At 51.4% G+C, this 18,169-nt stretch overlaps 23 non-coding genes across 23 annotated transcripts; 5 read left to right on the top strand and 18 right to left on the bottom strand.

Annotated features, from left to right (window-relative positions):
- Positions 1–294: 294 nt before the first annotated feature.
- On the bottom strand, positions 295–365 carry Trnag-gcc (transfer RNA glycine (anticodon GCC)). The gene has a single exon. It is a non-coding gene; the product is annotated as a tRNA-Gly (tRNA).
- Positions 366–706: 341 nt separating this feature from the next.
- Trnag-ucc (transfer RNA glycine (anticodon UCC)) lies at positions 707–778 on the top strand. Its single transcript has one exon. It is a non-coding gene; the product is annotated as a tRNA-Gly (tRNA).
- A 586-nt stretch (positions 779–1,364) lies between these two features.
- On the bottom strand, positions 1,365–1,438 carry Trnai-aau (transfer RNA isoleucine (anticodon AAU)). Its single transcript has one exon. It is a non-coding gene; the product is annotated as a tRNA-Ile (tRNA).
- A 198-nt stretch (positions 1,439–1,636) lies between these two features.
- Trnae-uuc (transfer RNA glutamic acid (anticodon UUC)) lies at positions 1,637–1,708 on the bottom strand. Its single transcript has one exon. It is a non-coding gene; the product is annotated as a tRNA-Glu (tRNA).
- A 296-nt stretch (positions 1,709–2,004) lies between these two features.
- Trnam-cau (transfer RNA methionine (anticodon CAU)) lies at positions 2,005–2,077 on the bottom strand. Its single transcript has one exon. It is a non-coding gene; the product is annotated as a tRNA-Met (tRNA).
- A 381-nt stretch (positions 2,078–2,458) lies between these two features.
- Trnag-gcc (transfer RNA glycine (anticodon GCC)) lies at positions 2,459–2,529 on the bottom strand. The gene has a single exon. It is a non-coding gene; the product is annotated as a tRNA-Gly (tRNA).
- Positions 2,530–2,870: 341 nt separating this feature from the next.
- Trnag-ucc (transfer RNA glycine (anticodon UCC)) lies at positions 2,871–2,942 on the top strand. Its single transcript has one exon. It is a non-coding gene; the product is annotated as a tRNA-Gly (tRNA).
- A 586-nt stretch (positions 2,943–3,528) lies between these two features.
- Trnai-aau (transfer RNA isoleucine (anticodon AAU)) lies at positions 3,529–3,602 on the bottom strand. The gene has a single exon. It is a non-coding gene; the product is annotated as a tRNA-Ile (tRNA).
- Positions 3,603–3,800: 198 nt separating this feature from the next.
- On the bottom strand, positions 3,801–3,872 carry Trnae-uuc (transfer RNA glutamic acid (anticodon UUC)). The gene has a single exon. It is a non-coding gene; the product is annotated as a tRNA-Glu (tRNA).
- Positions 3,873–4,168: 296 nt separating this feature from the next.
- Trnam-cau (transfer RNA methionine (anticodon CAU)) lies at positions 4,169–4,241 on the bottom strand. The gene has a single exon. It is a non-coding gene; the product is annotated as a tRNA-Met (tRNA).
- Positions 4,242–4,622: 381 nt separating this feature from the next.
- Trnag-gcc (transfer RNA glycine (anticodon GCC)) lies at positions 4,623–4,693 on the bottom strand. The gene has a single exon. It is a non-coding gene; the product is annotated as a tRNA-Gly (tRNA).
- Positions 4,694–5,034: 341 nt separating this feature from the next.
- Trnag-ucc (transfer RNA glycine (anticodon UCC)) lies at positions 5,035–5,106 on the top strand. Its single transcript has one exon. It is a non-coding gene; the product is annotated as a tRNA-Gly (tRNA).
- Positions 5,107–5,692: 586 nt separating this feature from the next.
- On the bottom strand, positions 5,693–5,766 carry Trnai-aau (transfer RNA isoleucine (anticodon AAU)). Its single transcript has one exon. It is a non-coding gene; the product is annotated as a tRNA-Ile (tRNA).
- A 198-nt stretch (positions 5,767–5,964) lies between these two features.
- Positions 5,965–6,036, bottom strand: Trnae-uuc (transfer RNA glutamic acid (anticodon UUC)). Its single transcript has one exon. It is a non-coding gene; the product is annotated as a tRNA-Glu (tRNA).
- Positions 6,037–6,332: 296 nt separating this feature from the next.
- Positions 6,333–6,405, bottom strand: Trnam-cau (transfer RNA methionine (anticodon CAU)). Its single transcript has one exon. It is a non-coding gene; the product is annotated as a tRNA-Met (tRNA).
- Positions 6,406–9,619: 3,214 nt separating this feature from the next.
- Positions 9,620–9,691, top strand: Trnag-ucc (transfer RNA glycine (anticodon UCC)). The gene has a single exon. It is a non-coding gene; the product is annotated as a tRNA-Gly (tRNA).
- Positions 9,692–10,277: 586 nt separating this feature from the next.
- On the bottom strand, positions 10,278–10,351 carry Trnai-aau (transfer RNA isoleucine (anticodon AAU)). The gene has a single exon. It is a non-coding gene; the product is annotated as a tRNA-Ile (tRNA).
- Positions 10,352–10,549: 198 nt separating this feature from the next.
- On the bottom strand, positions 10,550–10,621 carry Trnae-uuc (transfer RNA glutamic acid (anticodon UUC)). Its single transcript has one exon. It is a non-coding gene; the product is annotated as a tRNA-Glu (tRNA).
- A 296-nt stretch (positions 10,622–10,917) lies between these two features.
- On the bottom strand, positions 10,918–10,990 carry Trnam-cau (transfer RNA methionine (anticodon CAU)). The gene has a single exon. It is a non-coding gene; the product is annotated as a tRNA-Met (tRNA).
- A 381-nt stretch (positions 10,991–11,371) lies between these two features.
- Trnag-gcc (transfer RNA glycine (anticodon GCC)) lies at positions 11,372–11,442 on the bottom strand. Its single transcript has one exon. It is a non-coding gene; the product is annotated as a tRNA-Gly (tRNA).
- A 341-nt stretch (positions 11,443–11,783) lies between these two features.
- Trnag-ucc (transfer RNA glycine (anticodon UCC)) lies at positions 11,784–11,855 on the top strand. Its single transcript has one exon. It is a non-coding gene; the product is annotated as a tRNA-Gly (tRNA).
- Positions 11,856–12,440: 585 nt separating this feature from the next.
- Positions 12,441–12,514, bottom strand: Trnai-aau (transfer RNA isoleucine (anticodon AAU)). The gene has a single exon. It is a non-coding gene; the product is annotated as a tRNA-Ile (tRNA).
- Positions 12,515–13,081: 567 nt separating this feature from the next.
- Trnam-cau (transfer RNA methionine (anticodon CAU)) lies at positions 13,082–13,154 on the bottom strand. Its single transcript has one exon. It is a non-coding gene; the product is annotated as a tRNA-Met (tRNA).
- Positions 13,155–18,169: the final 5,015 nt, after the last annotated feature.

Below are 18,169 nucleotides of genomic sequence, written 5' to 3'. Positions count from 1 at the left end.
TGTTTGCTACACGTCCATTGCCGGCCCAGTTAATTGCGGTGTTGCTGCAGCTTTTGCAACGATAGGCAGCACTCCTTGTCGTTAAAGTTCAGTGCCTCGGAGGCACCTGGACACAGCAACTTGTGAGGCCAGGCCGACGCTAGTCTGTAGAACATGATGCGAGCGTCCCAGTGGGGACCCGCTAGTGCTGCGTTCTCGGTTCTTCTCAAAGGAATCCAGCTATACATTCTTGTGGATCGTGCATGTAAAGCGCGCAAGCCACACGGCAGCATTACCGCGGGAAAAGCAAAATGATGCATCGGCCGGGAATCGAAACCGGGCCGCCCGCGTGGCAGGCGAGCATTCTACCACTGAACCACCGATGCTCCGGCCGGTAGCAACTTCACGCTGCTTCCCGAGCAGTTGTCTTGAGGGAAAGTGGGACTGTCGTCAAGCGCCATAGCATTCTGTCGAGAAGATGCTGCAGACGCTGAACCCTGCACTGTACTGCTTAAAATCGCCGCCAGAACGCGGTCCTCTGCGTACTCTTGCGTCACCGGAGCCGACTCTTGCCAAAGGATGCGAAATGTGCGCGGATATGCTGTCCGAATGCGTCTGGATGTGCTCCCCTAGCCTACCTCGAAATGCGCCTGCCAGGTACCACCACCTTCGGCCGCTGCCGACAGGCGGGAAGACGACACAGTGCGGCGCCGGGGCACTCGCTTGTGCGGTGGTGGTGTAATGGTCAGCATAGTTGCCTTCCAAGCAGTTGATCCGGGTTCGATTCCCGGCCACCGCAGCAGGCTTTTAATTTCGCGTTTGAGTACTTTTGCCACGCGCCTTGAAATTAATGTATTTTTTTCCTCCCTGTTACTCGCTGCAGACCAGCCTGTAGTGTGTCTCGACTTGTCTCGACTTTGCGAGAGCTGACGCGAGAGCTGACGCTCTCAAATCGGCCTATATCAAAACAACAAGCACGAGAAACGACTGAGAGAGGTAAGGAGAGGCGAGGCGATGGACACACAGCACGCCCCTTCATTTCACGGTGGCGTCTCCCTGACCGAATCGGGCTGTGGCTCCGAAAACAAAGGAGAAAGAAAAATAGGAAGTAAAACTGCCGACAGTACCCTGTGTTCCGATGCACTTACCCGCCCAAGTACTGACAAGGGCCAAAGTTGTTACGCATCGGCAATCGGACATTTCCTTTCGTTTTCTCTTTATCGGTTGAGAACCAGTGTTTTGTGCACACTATGGCCATTGGCGAGTGAATGCTGTAGCGCTTCCCGACAGGTCGGGTTTGGAACCTCTGTCAACTTCCACGCAGGGTGGTCATCACACTCGCCAGCTGAAATCGGCGCTGCCTTTTCGTAGTAGTAAAAGCGTAGTGGCCCGTGGGGGGATCGAACCCACGACCTTCGCGTTATTAGCACGACGCTCTAACCAACTGAGCTAATGGGCCTCGACAGATGCAGTTGCTCAGGCCTACGCTGGAACCGTGTGGCATGAAGCCATACACCATTTCTATGGCCGTCGTGTGTCTGCTTCCCTCGTCTATATTCTGCTGACTGTCACGAAACAGTAGCTATATTGCGAGCAGGACGGGAAACGGCAGCTCGGACAGCTCAAACTTGTCACGAGTAGTGTGGAAAAAATTCCGTTCCGGTACCGGGAATCGAACCCGGGCCTCCTGGGTGAAAGCCAGGTATCCTAGCCACTAGACCACACCGGATCTGTGCGTCTCTTCGACGGTTCGGACGGTCCCTTGTCGCATTTCGTGCCGAGTCCCGCGTCGGCGCCCATCTCTCTTTGCGAGCATCTTTGCGCATGCTGACTGGCAAGGCGCGCACCTCAAACGTCTCAGAGCAATGCTTTTGGCTTCATGCTCTGCTGGGAGAAGAGAAAAAGGGAAGCTGTAAGTAGCAATAACAGGAAGTAAACATTTTCCCGCTGAAGCGTTGTGGATAACAAACAAGAAATAAGTTGGGGCCCCAGCAACAGCACCACCATCAGTCACAGAAAATTAAATGCCCCGGGTGAGGATCGAACTCACGACCTTAAGATTATGAGACTTACGCGCTGCCTACTGCGCTACCGAGGCACCGGTGAACCCTTTGTCCTGGAAACTGGGTAAGTATCATACCCAATGTTAGACGTGAAGACACTGTACTTCCTGGATAACGTGTTCTGTTTGCTACACGTCCATTGCCGGCCCAGTTAATTGCGGTGTTGCTGCAGCTTTTGCAACGATAGGCAGCACTCCTTGTCGTTAAAGTTCAGTGCCTCGGAGGCACCTGGACACAGCAACTTGTGAGGCCAGGCCGACGCTAGTCTGTAGAACATGATGCGAGCGTCCCAGTGGGGACCCGCTAGTGCTGCGTTCTCGGTTCTTCTCAAAGGAATCCAGCTATACATTCTTGTGGATCGTGCATGTAAAGCGCGCAAGCCACACGGCAGCATTACCGCGGGAAAAGCAAAATGATGCATCGGCCGGGAATCGAACCCGGGCCGCCCGCGTGGCAGGCGAGCATTCTACCACTGAACCACCGATGCTCCGGCCGGTAGCAACTTCACGCTGCTTCCCGAGCAGTTGTCTTGAGGGAAAGTGGGACTGTCGTCAAGCGCCATAGCATTCTGTCGAGAAGATGCTGCAGACGCTGAACCCTGCACTGTACTGCTTAAAATCGCCGCCAGAACGCGGTCCTCTGCGTACTCTTGCGTCACCGGAGCCGACTCTTGCCAAAGGATGCGAAATGTGCGCGGATATGCTGTCCGAATGCGTCTGGATGTGCTCCCCTAGCCTACCTCGAAATGCGCCTGCCAGGTACCACCACCTTCGGCCGCTGCCGACAGGCGGGAAGACGACACAGTGCGGCGCCGGGGCACTCGCTTGTGCGGTGGTGGTGTAATGGTCAGCATAGTTGCCTTCCAAGCAGTTGATCCGGGTTCGATTCCCGGCCACCGCAGCAGGCTTTTAATTTCGCGTTTGAGTACTTTTGCCACGCGCCTTGAAATTAATGTATTTTTTTCCTCCCTGTTACTCGCTGCAGACCAGCCTGTAGTGTGTCTCGACTTGTCTCGACTTTGCGAGAGCTGACGCGAGAGCTGACGCTCTCAAATCGGCCTATATCAAAACAACAAGCACGAGAAACGACTGAGAGAGGTAAGGAGAGGCGAGGCGATGGACACACAGCACGCCCCTTCATTTCACGGTGGCGTCTCCCTGACCGAATCGGGCTGTGGCTCCGAAAACAAAGGAGAAAGAAAAATAGGAAGTAAAACTGCCGACAGTACCCTGTGTTCCGATGCACTTACCCGCCCAAGTACTGACAAGGGCCAAAGTTGTTACGCATCGGCAATCGGACATTTCCTTTCGTTTTCTCTTTATCGGTTGAGAACCAGTGTTTTGTGCACACTATGGCCATTGGCGAGTGAATGCTGTAGCGCTTCCCGACAGGTCGGGTTTGGAACCTCTGTCAACTTCCACGCAGGGTGGTCATCACACTCGCCAGCTGAAATCGGCGCTGCCTTTTCGTAGTAGTAAAAGCGTAGTGGCCCGTGGGGGGATCGAACCCACGACCTTCGCGTTATTAGCACGACGCTCTAACCAACTGAGCTAACGGGCCTCGACAGATGCAGTTGCTCAGGCCTACGCTGGAACCGTGTGGCATGAAGCCATACACCATTTCTATGGCCGTCGTGTGTCTGCTTCCCTCGTCTATATTCTGCTGACTGTCACGAAACAGTAGCTATATTGCGAGCAGGACGGGAAACGGCAGCTCGGACAGCTCAAACTTGTCACGAGTAGTGTGGAAAAAATTCCGTTCCGGTACCGGGAATCGAACCCGGGCCTCCTGGGTGAAAGCCAGGTATCCTAGCCACTAGACCACACCGGATCTGTGCGTCTCTTCGACGGTTCGGACGGTCCCTTGTCGCATTTCGTGCCGAGTCCCGCGTCGGCGCCCATCTCTCTTTGCGAGCATCTTTGCGCATGCTGACTGGCAAGGCGCGCACCTCAAACGTCTCAGAGCAATGCTTTTGGCTTCATGCTCTGCTGGGAGAAGAGAAAAAGGGAAGCTGTAAGTAGCAATAACAGGAAGTAAACATTTTCCCGCTGAAGCGTTGTGGATAACAAACAAGAAATAAGTTGGGGCCCCAGCAACAGCACCACCATCAGTCACAGAAAATTAAATGCCCCGGGTGAGGATCGAACTCACGACCTTAAGATTATGAGACTTACGCGCTGCCTACTGCGCTACCGAGGCACCGGTGAACCCTTTGTCCTGGAAACTGGGTAAGTATCATACCCAATGTTAGACGTGAAGACACTGTACTTCCTGGATAACGTGTTCTGTTTGCTACACGTCCATTGCCGGCCCAGTTAATTGCGGTGTTGCTGCAGCTTTTGCAACGATAGGCAGCACTCCTTGTCGTTAAAGTTCAGTGCCTCGGAGGCACCTGGACACAGCAACTTGTGAGGCCAGGCCGACGCTAGTCTGTAGAACATGATGCGAGCGTCCCAGTGGGGACCCGCTAGTGCTGCGTTCTCGGTTCTTCTCAAAGGAATCCAGCTATACATTCTTGTGGATCGTGCATGTAAAGCGCGCAAGCCACACGGCAGCATTACCGCGGGAAAAGCAAAATGATGCATCGGCCGGGAATCGAACCCGGGCCGCCCGCGTGGCAGGCGAGCATTCTACCACTGAACCACCGATGCTCCGGCCGGTAGCAACTTCACGCTGCTGCCCGAGCAGTTGTCTTGAGGGAAAGTGGGACTGTCGTCAAGCGCCATAGCATTCTGTCGAGAAGATGCTGCAGACGCTGAACCCTGCACTGTACTGCTTAAAATCGCCGCCAGAACGCGGTCCTCTGCGTACTCTTGCGTCACCGGAGCCGACTCTTGCCAAAGGATGCGAAATGTGCGCGGATATGCTGTCCGAATGCGTCTGGATGTGCTCCCCTAGCCTACCTCGAAATGCGCCTGCCAGGTACCACCACCTTCGGCCGCTGCCGACAGGCGGGAAGACGACACAGTGCGGCGCCGGGGCACTCGCTTGTGCGGTGGTGGTGTAATGGTCAGCATAGTTGCCTTCCAAGCAGTTGATCCGGGTTCGATTCCCGGCCACCGCAGCAGGCTTTTAATTTCGCGTTTGAGTACTTTTGCCACGCGCCTTGAAATTAATGTATTTTTTTCCTCCCTGTTACTCGCTGCAGACCAGCCTGTAGTGTGTCTCGACTTGTCTCGACTTTGCGAGAGCTGACGCGAGAGCTGACGCTCTCAAATCGGCCTATATCAAAACAACAAGCACGAGAAACGACTGAGAGAGGTAAGGAGAGGCGAGGCGATGGACACACAGCACGCCCCTTCATTTCACGGTGGCGTCTCCCTGACCGAATCGGGCTGTGGCTCCGAAAACAAAGGAGAAAGAAAAATAGGAAGTAAAACTGCCGACAGTACCCTGTGTTCCGATGCACTTACCCGCCCAAGTACTGACAAGGGCCAAAGTTGTTACGCATCGGCAATCGGACATTTCCTTTCGTTTTCTCTTTATCGGTTGAGAACCAGTGTTTTGTGCACACTATGGCCATTGGCGAGTGAATGCTGTAGCGCTTCCCGACAGGTCGGGTTTGGAACCTCTGTCAACTTCCACGCAGGGTGGTCATCACACTCGCCAGCTGAAATCGGCGCTGCCTTTTCGTAGTAGTAAAAGCGTAGTGGCCCGTGGGGGGATCGAACCCACGACCTTCGCATTATTAGCACGACGCTCTAACCAACTGAGCTAACGGGCCTCGACAGATGCAGTTGCTCAGGCCTACGCTGGAACCGTGTGGCATGAAGCCATACACCATTTCTATGGCCGTCGTGTGTCTGCTTCCCTCGTCTATATTCTGCTGACTGTCACGAAACAGTAGCTATATTGCGAGCAGGACGGGAAACGGCAGCTCGGACAGCTCAAACTTATCACGAGTAGTGTGGAAAAAATTCCGTTCCGGTACCGGGAATCGAACCCGGGCCTCCTGGGTGAAAGCCAGGTATCCTAGCCACTAGACCACACCGGATCTGTGCGTCTCTTCGACGGTTCGGACGGTCCCTTGTCGCATTTCGTGCCGAGTCCCGCGTCGGCGCCCATCTCTCTTTGCGAGCATCTTTGCGCATGCTGACTGGCAAGGCGCGCACCTCAAACGTCTCAGAGCAATGCTTTTGGCTTCATGCTCTGCTGGGAGAAGAGAAAAAGGGAAGCTGTAAGTAGCAATAACAGGAAGTAAACATTTTCCCGCTGAAGCGTTGTGGATAACAAACAAGAAATAAGTTGGGGCCCCAGCAACAGCACCACCATCAGTCACAGAAAATTAAATGCCCCGGGTGAGGATCGAACTCACGACCTTAAGATTATGAGACTTACGCGCTGCCTACTGCGCTACCGAGGCACCGGTGAACCGTTTGTCCTGGAAACTGGGTAAGTATCATACCCAATGTTAGACGTGAAGACACTGTACTTCCTGGATAACGTGTTCTGTTTGCTACACGTCCATTGCCGGCCCAGTTAATTGCGGTGTTGCTGCAGCTTTTGCAACGATAGGCAGCACTCCTTGTCGTTAAAGTTCAGTGCCTCGGAGGCACCTGGACACAGCAACTTGTGAGGCCAGGCCGACGCTAGTCTGTAGAACATGATGCGAGCGTCCCAGTGGGGACCCGCTAGTGCTGCGTTCTCGGTTCTTCTCAAAGGAATCCAGCTACACATTCTTGTGGATCGTGCATGTAAAGCGCGCAAGCCACACGGCAGCATTACCGCGGGAAAAGCAAAATGATGCATCGGCCGGGAATCGAACCCGGGCCGCCCGCGTGGCAGGCGAGCATTCTACCACTTTTTTTTTTTTTTTTTTTTTTTTTTTGGGCCTCCTTCCTCCCCTTCAGCCCCGCCTTGCACTCGCCATAAATCGCCTTCGTCGGCGTCGGCTTCATCTGCCATGATTTCTGAATTACTTATTCTTCTGAACTATTCCGATTTCCAAACCAAAGATAATTTTTTTATAGAAAATGAAGAAGGAACTCTGGTCCGCTAGAAAAACAGAAGAAAATAAAATAGTCCTTGTCGTAACACTGTTCAGTATACGTCACTGTGATATTTGAAGAAGAAAAGAAAAAAAAACAAAGCAATGTAGAATGAAGGAAAGAAAAAAATACTTCTTTCATCGAAGAACGACTTCTAAAAAATTCGCATATCGTTTCCTGTAATGTCTCGTCTGTGAAAGTATGTGAAACTGTAATGCCAGGTAAAGACAGAACGCCGCCTCACTCTTGGGTTCTTGCGTCTGTAAATAATGAACATAATGACCCTTCAACCAATTGACAGAGTTCCGTTTGGTGTTCGGGTACGGCACTGAATCCGGATACAGGAAATCTTCAGGTTTAATACAAAGCTGGGAAGTCCTCATAATCGTAGCCAGTTTTCGGCAAATGCATGGCCAAACTGCTTGGACAGTGGTGCACAGAAAACGATGTTCATCAGTATCAGGCAAGTTGCACGTAAGGCACAAAGGTGAGTCAGCCAAATGTAGAGCATGAAGTCGTGAATTGGTACTTATTTTACGGTTCACGACCCTGTACCAAGAGGCTTTCACTGACGTTGGTAAATCACGGCTATGTATGTTTTTCCATATCACTGGCCAGCGATGATTGGGGTATTTGTGTTCGATGTTGTTCCTGTTCTTGGTTGCCAGTAGTTTATTATAAACTAACTTCACCACGGAAAGCTCATTTTCTGGGAGAGTTGACCGTACGTAACTGATCTCAATGAAAAAGCTCTTAAAGTGAGTCAGCGCAGGCGGAATATGTTGAACAGAGACGGGAGGCTGCAGGCAGGCCGGCGCTATTTCGGTTAACAAGTGAGCCGTTAGACTGTTCGGTAACGACCTCCACCGTTTGTAGGTGGTGCATACGTACAAAGCTCGTGACTTGGAACGAACATCTGTTAAATTTAAGCCTCCATCGGTCGTGGAGAGAGTGAGCGTATCGTACTTGACTTTAAAAATGTGTCCACGTGTGACAAAATGGCCTAGAGCGGACATCATACGCTTCGCTGTCTCCTGTGGCATGGGCAGTACTTGTGCAACGTAGTTAATCTTTGAGGTGAGGTAGACATTAGCGAAGGTGACTTTCTGCAGTTCATCAAGGCTCCTTAGGTAGTGGGTCTGCATGCAAGCACGCATACTTGCCAGGAGATTCCTATAGTTCACCGCAATTGTGTGCTGTATGTTGCTCCTGTACTCAATACCAAGGCATTTCATTTTAGAAAGTAGTTGCAACTGACCGTGATGGTGCAGCGAGATGCCGCGTCCTATGTTCATAATGCCAGATTTCCTGGCATTCAACTTCGCACCCGCAACAAGTTCGTAGTTTTTAACGATCTGAAGGGCTTCCTCGACTTCACCTTCGTCCATGACCAAAAATCCGACGTCATCCGCATATGCAGTACAAACAATCTTAATGCCGTGGATGGTTAATCCTTGTAGACGCTGTGTCAAGGTGACAAGCAAAGGCTCAATGGCAATGGCAAACAAGGCCATTGACATAGGGCATCCCTGTCGCACTGAATTAGTAATATTAATCGATGCGCTCAGCTGGCCATTCACCATGAGTCGAGTTACTCCTTTACGAAGGAGCTCATGTATAAGATTGATAAAACGTAGTGGAAATCCCATGGCACGCATCGTCCGGATGAGAAACTGATGGTTTACTCTGTCGAATGCCTTTGAAAAGTCAAGGGAAACTAGCGCACACCGTATCTTGCACGCATCTGCAATGGCTATGACGTCCCTGTATTGAGACAAATTTTGGAAGATCGTCCTACCGACACCTACACTGGTCTGGTACTGACCAATGACAGTATTCATCAACATTTTCAATCTATTAGAAATAATACGTGCTAAAATTTTGTAGTCACTGTTCAGTAAAGTAAGCGGCCGAAAATCGTCAACAGAACTGCACATTGGGCGTTTAGGGATTAATACCACGATGCCTTCCACGAGAGCCTGAGGAACATTAAAATCAGGCCGTAAAATTTCATTAAACATACTCAACAACTTGGGCTTTAATTTGTCGCAGAAAGTAAGATAAAATTCGGCAGTGAGACCGTCGGGTCCCGGCGATTTATTTTTCGGACTTCGTGATAGCGCAGAATCCAATTCGTCTTCATCAATTTCTCGCATGAGAGTTTCGACTTCAGCAGCACCCAAAGTCCTTTGCAAGTTATTGAGTAATTCATCGTGAGTTCCATCGTCGTCCACTGAACCACCGATGCTCCGGCCGGTAGCAACTTCACGCTGCTTCCCGAGCAGTTGTCTTGAGGGAAAGTGGGACTGTCGTCAAGCGCCATAGCATTCTGTCGAGAAGATGCTGCAGACGCTGAACCCTGCACTGTACTGCTTAAAATCGCCGCCAGAACGCGGTCCTCTGCGTACTCTTGCGTCACCGGAGCCGACTCTTGCCAAAGGATGCGAAATGTGCGCGGATATGCTGTCCGAATGCGTCTGGATGTGCTCCCCTAGCCTACCTCGAAATGCGCCTGCCAGGTACCACCACCTTCGGCCGCTGCCAACAGGCGGGAAGCCGACACAGTGCGGCGCCGGGGCACTCGCTTGTGCGGTGGTGGTGTAATGGTCAGCATAGTTGCCTTCCAAGCAGTTGATCCGGGTTCGATTCCCGGCCACCGCAGCAGGCTTTTAATTTCGCGTTTGAGTACTTTTGCCACGCGCCTTGAAATTAATGTTTTTTTTTCCTCCCTGTTACTCGCTGCAGACCAGCCTGTAGTGTGTCTCGACTTGTCTCGACTTTGCGAGAGCTGACGCGAGAGCTGACGCTCTCAAATCGGCCTATATCAAAACAACAAGCACGAGAAACGACTGAGAGAGGTAAGGAGAGGCGAGGCGATGGACACACAGCACGCCCCTTCATTTCACGGTGGCGTCTCCCTGACCGAATCGGGCTGTGGCTCCGAAAACAAAGGAGAAAGAAAAATAGGAAGTAAAACTGCCGACAGTACCCTGTGTTCCGATGCACTTACCCGCCCAAGTACTGACAAGGGCCAAAGTTGTTACGCATCGGCAATCGGACATTTCCTTTCGTTTTCTCTTTATCGGTTGAGAACCAGTGTTTTGTGCACACTATGGCCATTGGCGAGTGAATGCTGTAGCGCTTCCCGACAGGTCGGGTTTGGAACCTCTGTCAACTTCCACGCAGGGTGGTCATCACACTCGCCAGCTGAAATCGGCGCTGCCTTTTCGTAGTAGTAAAAGCGTAGTGGCCCGTGGGGGGATCGAACCCACGACCTTCGCGTTATTAGCACGACGCTCTAACCAACTGAGCTAACGGGCCTCGACAGATGCAGTTGCTCAGGCCTACGCTGGAACCGTGTGGCATGAAGCCATACACCATTTCTATGGCCGTCGTGTGTCTGCTTCCCTCGTCTATATTCTGCTGACTGTCACGAAACAGTAGCTATATTGCGAGCAGGACGGGAAACGGCAGCTCGGACAGCTCAAACTTGTCACGAGTAGTGTGGAAAAAATTCCGTTCCGGTACCGGGAATCGAACCCGGGCCTCCTGGGTGAAAGCCAGGTATCCTAGCCACTAGACCACACCGGATCTGTGCGTCTCTTCGACGGTTCGGACGGTCCCTTGTCGCATTTCGTGCCGAGTCCCGCGTCGGCGCCCATCTCTCTTTGCGAGCATCTTTGCGCATGCTGACTGGCAAGGCGCGCACCTCAAACGTCTCAGAGCAATGCTTTTGGCTTCATGCTCTGCTGGGAGAAGAGAAAAAGGGAAGCTGTAAGTAGCAATAACAGGAAGTAAACATTTTCCCGCTGAAGCGTTGTGGATAACAAACAAGAAATAAGTTGGGGCCCCAGCAACAGCACCACCATCAGTCACAGAAAATTAAATGCCCCGGGTGAGGATCGAACTCACGACCTTAAGATTATGAGACTTACGCGCTGCCTACTGCGCTACCGAGGCACCGGTGAACCCTTTGTCCTGGAAACTGGGTAAGTATCATACCCAATGTTAGACGTGAAGACACTGTACTTCCTGGATAACGTGTTCTGTTTGCTACACGTCCATTGCCGGCCCAGTTAATTGCGGTGTTGCTGCAGCTTTTGCAACGATAGGCAGCACTCCTTGTCGTTAAAGTTCAGTGCCTCGGAGGCACCTGGACACAGCAACTTGTGAGGCCAGGCCGACGCTAGTCTGTAGAACATGATGCGAGCGTCCCAGTGGGGACCCGCTAGTGCTGCGTTCTCGGTTCTTCTCAAAGGAATCCAGCTACACATTCTTGTGGATCGTGCATGTAAAGCGCGCAAGCCACACGGCAGCATTACCGCGGGAAAAGCAAAATGATGCATCGGCCGGGAATCGAACCCGGGCCGCCCGCGTGGCAGGCGAGCATTCTACCACTGAACCACCGATGCTCCGGCCGGTAGCAACTTCACGCTGCTTCCCGAGCAGGTGTCTTGAGGGAAAGTGGGACTGTCGTCAAGCGCCATAGCATTCTGTCGAGAAGATGCTGCAGACGCTGAACCCTGCACTGTACTGCTTAAAATCGCCGCCAGAACGCGGTCCTCTGCGTACTCTTGCGTCACCGGAGCCGACTCTTGCCAAAGGATGCGAAATGTGCGCGGATATGCTGTCCGAATGCGTCTGGATGTGCTCCCCTAGCCTACCTCGAAATGCGCCTGCCAGGTACCACCACCTTCGGCCGCTGCCGACAGGCGGGAAGCCGACACAGTGCGGCGCCGGTGCACTCGCTTGTGCGGTGGTGGTGTAATGGTCAGCATAGTTGCCTTCCAAGCAGTTGATCCGGGTTCGATTCCCGGCCACCGCAGCAGGCTTTTAATTTCGCGTTTGAGTACTTTTGCCACGCGCCTTGAAATTAATGTATTTTTTTCCTCCCTGTTACTCGCTGCAGACCAGCCTGTAGTGTGTCTCGACTTGTCTCGACTTTGCGAGAGCTGACGCGAGAGCAGACGCTCTCAAATCGGCCTATATCAAAGAACAAGCACGAGAAACGACTGAGAGAGGTAAGGAGAGGCGAGGCGATGGACACACAGCACGCCCCTTCATTTCACGGTGGCGTCTCCCTGACCGAATCGGGCTGTGGCTCCGAAAACAAAGGAGAAAGAAAAATAGGAAGTAAAACTGCCGACAGTACCCTGTGTTCCGATGCACTTACCCGCCCAAGTACTGACAAGGGCCAAAGTTGTTACGCATCGGCAATCGGACATTTCCTTTCGTTTTCTCTTTATCGGTTGAGAACCAGTGTTTTGTGCACACTATGGCCATTGGCGAGTGAATGCTGTAGCGCTTCCCGACAGGTCGGGTTTGGAACCTCTGTCAACTTCCACGCAGGGTGGTCATCACACTCGCCAGCTGAAATCGGCGCTGCCTTTTCGTAGTAGTAAAAGCGTAGTGGCCCGTGGGGGGATCGAACCCACGACCTTCGCGTTATTAGCACGACGCTCTAACCAACTGAGCTAACGGTCCTCGACAGATGCAGTTGCTCAGCCCTACGCTGGAACCGTGTGGCATGAAGCCATACACCATTTCTATGGCAGTCGTGTGTCTGCTTCCCTCGTCTATATCCTGCTGACTGTCACGAAGCAGTAGCTATATTGCGAGCAGGACGGGAAACGGCAGCTCGGACAGCTCAAACTTGTCACGAGTAGTGTGGAAAAAATTCCGTTCCGGTACCGGGAATCGAACCCGGGCCTCCTGGGTAAAAAGCCAGGTATCCTAGCCACTAGACCACACCGGATCTGTGCGTCTCTTCGACGGTTCGGACGGTCCCTTGTCGCATTTCGTGCCGAGTCCCGCGTCGGCGCCCATCTCTCTTTGCGAGCATCTTTGCGCATGCTGACTGGCAAGGCGCGCACCTCAAACATCTCAGAGCAATGCTTTTGGCTTCATGCTCTGCTGGGAGAAGAGAAAAAGGGAAGCTGTAAGTAGCAATAACAGGAAGTAAACATTTTCCCGCTGAAGCGTTGTGGATAACAAACAAGAAATAAGTTGGGGCCCCAGCAACAGCACCACCATCAGTCACAGAAAATTAAATGCCCCGGGTGAGGATCGAACTCACGACCTTAAGATTATGAGACTTACGCGCTGCCTACTGCGCTACCGAGGCACCGGTGAACCGTTTGTCCTGGAAACTGGGTAAGTATCATATCCAATGTTAGACGTGAAGACACTGTACTTCCTGGATAACGTGTTCTGTTTGCTACACGTCCATTGCCGGCCCAGTTAATTGCGGTGTTGCTGCAGCTTTTGCAACGATAGGCAGCACTCCTTGTCGTTAAAGTTCAGTGCCTCGGAGGCACCTGGACACAGCAACTTGTGAGGCCAGGCCGACGCTAGTCTGTAGAACATGATGCGAGCGTCCCAGTGGGGACCCGCTAGTGCTGCGTTCTCGGTTCTTCTCAAAGGAATCCAGCTATACATTCTTGTGGATCGTGCATGTAAAGCGCGCAAGCCACACGGCAGCATTACCGCGGGAAAAGCAAAATGATGCATCGGCCGGGAATCGAACCCGGGCCGCCCGCGTGGCAGGCGAGCATTCTACCACTTTTTTTTTTTTATTTTTTTTTTATTTTTTTTTTTTTTTTTTTTTTTTTTTTTTTTTTTTTTTTTTTTTTTTTTTTTTTTGGCCTCCCAACTCCCCTTATAGCCCTCCTTACTCTCACCAAATTATGCCTTCTTCGGCGAGCTTCAACGCTGTAGTTGCTGGACTGTCGAATTCCGTTGAACATAGGAATAATTTTAAAACAAAATCATCTTCATCTCAGATGGTATGGGGTCCTCTTCCACAGAAAATGATGAAAGAAAAGGAATTATAGCTCTGAATTCGTGGACGGTATTCTTTCATCCACCGGTTCAACACGTCTTCTGGTATGTCAACTAAACTCCAATTCTACTTAAAAGGAAAATCTTCTCCCTCTGGCCGAGCGTGAGTCACCCCGGTTGAGGAGAGAGTGTATGGCGTTGTTCGCATCACACAAATAAAATATAAATTCACGTAAAGTAATTAAATGAAATCTCGACAGTCCGGGAACGGAAAAAAAAAATTCTGCAATCATGAACGTTCCACATAAAAACAGGCTATATCGTCCAAAATTTCTCATGAAGCCTCGTGAACAAAATTAACGTTCTCAAAATTAAAAGAACACTCCTCTCTTGGAAATAAAACCTGATGGGCCCTAGTTGTTTTGATAGCACAATCCATCAGCCATAATTCAAACAAAGCAAGTAAAAGAGAGAAAAAATAAGTAAAAAGTGGAACGCGGGAACTCAGTAATCTCACTTCAAGGTGTTGTTCGCATGTCTATTTCATAGCCGTAATCCAATGCAGCCTTCAAAAAATTTGCAAACAATTCGCGAATTTTAACGCAGTCTTTCAGTTTCACATACTGGGCCCACAAATAGTCCAGGTATATCACAGTATCAGTGACGGCCATATCTATAAGGGCATAAATTGTATGCCCTAAGATCCAGACAGTGGCATTATTCTTCGTCCGCGGGAAGGCTTTGAAGTTAGGCACTACCACACGACGAACAGACACGAGGTGAGGTGGTGTTCTATTAATGTGGGATACCATTCGTTGACACAGCCGCCATACCGTCGACACCGATGCACATTCAAATCGATGTTCCCGTGTGTCCACATCTCCACATCTTCCGCAGTTGGCAGAGGGGAGGAGATGAATGTCAGCAAGTCGCTGGTTCGTCGCTAAGGTGTTGTTGACGATCTTGAACCAGAGCGCACTCACGTCCGACGGCAACACCGGGTTGTTGATGTTGACCCACACATTCACCCATTCCACTGTGGGGTTCCGGAGCACCAGTTTATGACGCGGTGGTTGTCCAGTCAGGGCAACGTAGAGGCTGCGGGCGGTCCTGTGCCTGTCGGTAGCCGTTGACAGAGCGTAGCTTCTCGCTAAAAAGTACTCCCGTATGTAGGACATCTTGTACGGGATGGCCGCAAGAGAAAGGGGCGCCACTTCAGAGTGTGGGCGGTAGAGCTCCAGAAGTGCCGCGGTGGTCCCTGTCGGGATGTCGGACTGCAGGGTGGCTGTCCGGTGGACGAGCAGCGCGTCGCACTTGCGTGGAACGTCGGAGAAACCGAGGCCGCCAAGTTGCCGGTCGATGGCACAGGTCGAAGCCTTGACTTTAAAAATTTCGTGCCGCCACAGGAGCCAGTAGACCGCCTGTGAGATCGCCCTCCCTATCTGCTTCGGAACACTAAGCAATTGGGCGATGTACCACGCATTTGATAAGATGAAAGTGTTAATAACAGCCACACGTTGATGTAAGTTGAGTCGGCGACCTGAGTGGCTACGACATAGGGCCTTCACAGTACCAAGAATTCGCCTCCAGTTTAAAACTTGCATTTTTTGGGGGCACGCTACAATGTCGAGTCCTAGAATTTTGTGGGTGTGCACAACGCGGAACCAGTCCTGTTCAGCATACAGACCCCGCCGACCCAGCGGTACTAACACTGTTTTCCGCGTATTTAGAACGGCGCCAGAGGCACGTTCGTATAACAGCAAAACATCGCGCACTCTGTCCAAGTCGTGTGTCCGCCCCATGAAAAGTCCCACGTCGTCAGCGTAGGCAGCACATTTGAGAGAGACCTGACAGACCTGGACACCCTCAATGATGCGGCCGACTGCGCGCAAAAACGGGTCGAGCGCAATGACGAATAGGGGCATTGCTAAAGGACAGCCCTGTCTGACCGACCTTGTGATGGGGATGGGCGCCGACTGCCAACCATTGATTACAATTATTGAAGTCGCCGACGTTAAAAGATTCCTTAAAGCGGTGAGAAAGTGGCCGCCGAACCCCAGTTTTGTCATTACGGAGAAAAGATAATCGTGTCCGATACGGTCAAATGCATTGGCAAAGTCGATGGAGAGAATTCCAGCGGACAGGCCGTTTATGGACGCGTATGCGACCACGTCTCGATATGAAGCCACCGCATGAAAGATGCTGCGACGTTTCACACCACACGACTGGAACGGACTGATGACCTTGTCCATGACCACACTGAGTTTCGTTGCAAGGCACCGCGCTGCCAGTTTATAATCTGCATTTAAAAGTGTGATAGGGCGTAGCGCCTCAACACGGCATGCTGTCGGTGTCTTTGGAATCAAAATAATACGCCCTTCAACGAACTTCGAAGGGACCGCAGCACCACGAACAATTTCATTTATCATGGTCGTCAATGTCTCACCGAAAATATCCCAATAAGCCAGGTAAAATTCTACTGGAAGGCCATCGGGACCTGGAGACTTCCCCCGACGACACGAGCGCAACACATCTTTCACATCGGCCAGTGACATCATCTCATCCAGTGACTGTCGGTCAGAGTCGGAGATGACAGGATCCAATTCATCTAACAGAAACGAAAGTGCTACATCGTCGACAGCGATCCGTCCGAACAATCTCTTAAAATGGTCGGAGACATGGGGAACGATCTCATGCTTCGCCGTGAGACGAGCACCAGTGTCCGTGATGAGAGCGGTAATTACTTTCCTCCGCGCCAACCGTTTCTCGCGTGCCAAGTGGTAAAGCGTTGGCACCTCTTCAAGTGTTGCACACAGCGGTCGGCTCCGGATCAGAAGTCCTTTCGCCTTTTGGAGTTGAAGATTGAGTATCTTATTTTGAATCCTACGTAAACGTGCGCGTAAGTTTTGACCAGGCGCCACGGGTGCATCCAGCGCATCTTGTAGGCACTGCTGATAAAAGGCAATGGTGCGCCTCTCCCAAAACGACACCTCCCTTGCATACCGCATCGCAACATTGCGCAACTGCGGTTTGGCTAAGTCGACCCACCAATGTAAGACTGAGGCATAACTTCCCCGTTTTTCAAAACAAAGCTGCCACATATTTTGAATCTCGCAACGTAAACCGGCGGCAGAGAGATGACGGGTATTGAGTTTCCAAACACGGCAAGGTGGAGCCTGCCTATTGGTCTGTAGGTGCATGTCACACACAACTCCGCAGTGATCACTAAAAGCGACGGGATGTACCGCTACTCTCTGAAGACAGGATTGAAGTGGCCGCGATACATAAATTCGATCAAGTCTGCTGGCACCGTTCTGATAAAAATGTGTGTACTGCGTTGTGACAGGATGAAAATGTCGCCAAACATCGATCAGATCATTGGTCACAATTAGTTGCGAAAGTTCCGGGCACATGGTAGCCGTTGGAAATTGATCGACAGCGGCAGTAACACAGTTAAAGTCACCGCCGACTATTACATTGCGGGATGACGCAAAGAACGGAACTACATCTTGGTTAAAAAACACAGATCGAGCACGTTTGTGGTCGGTGCCACTCGGCGCGTATACATTAATAAAGGTGACATCCTGGATCGTACATGTAAGGAGGCGGCCATTCGGTAAAGATTGAACGTCAGTTGGTTGCAATCCTTTTTTATAAAGAACGGCGGTGCCACAAGTACCATCAACATTTATGTTATAGATGACATCATAACCAGGAACGTTATCGAATCGCTTAACTGTAACTTCTTGGAGCAATGCAATGTCATAGCCTCCCAAAGTTAAAAAGTCAATAAAACATGCAATCTTGTGCGCAGCTAGTATGCGATTGACATTTAGTGATAAAACTGAGAAAATCTTTAGATGTTGACGAGCGGCGGCCATTTAAAACACAAACATTCAAATATTAGCAAGAAATAGGAGAAACGAAAGCTGCAGATGTTGCGTTTGAAGCATGCTAATATATTGCCAAGAAGCGCTGCAATGTATCACGTAACACGTGGACAATACAGTGTAGAAAAGATCCTTCATCGTGCAGGAACTGCAGAACAGAATTCTCATGTGAAATGGGCACGAACTGCAGCGGGCCCGCCTAAAAGCCGCTAGTGGGCTCCAGGGTCGTCCTCCTCCTGCTTCCACCAGGGCGTCTCCGCTGGTCGGTCGGTCTGCTGGTCGCGACCGCCAGCGGTGTCTGTGGACGTGGCTCCTTTCGCCTGTGTTGTCGCTGTACCGGCGGCCGACGTCACCGAATGCCTGCGCGTGCGCTGGGGGACCTGCTCGCTACTTTGCTCGCTTTTTCGCTTCGCAGCATGCGCACCCTGTTCGCGTGCCGTATTCAGGAGAACCTTGAGCTGTGCTGTTT

This window comes from Schistocerca gregaria, chromosome 2 (genome assembly GCF_023897955.1).
Source record: "Schistocerca gregaria isolate iqSchGreg1 chromosome 2, iqSchGreg1.2, whole genome shotgun sequence".
Lineage (NCBI taxonomy): Eukaryota > Metazoa > Arthropoda > Insecta > Orthoptera > Acrididae > Schistocerca > Schistocerca gregaria.
Note: the sequence above shows the minus strand (reverse complement) of the source record. Positions and strands in the feature narration are given on the sequence as shown.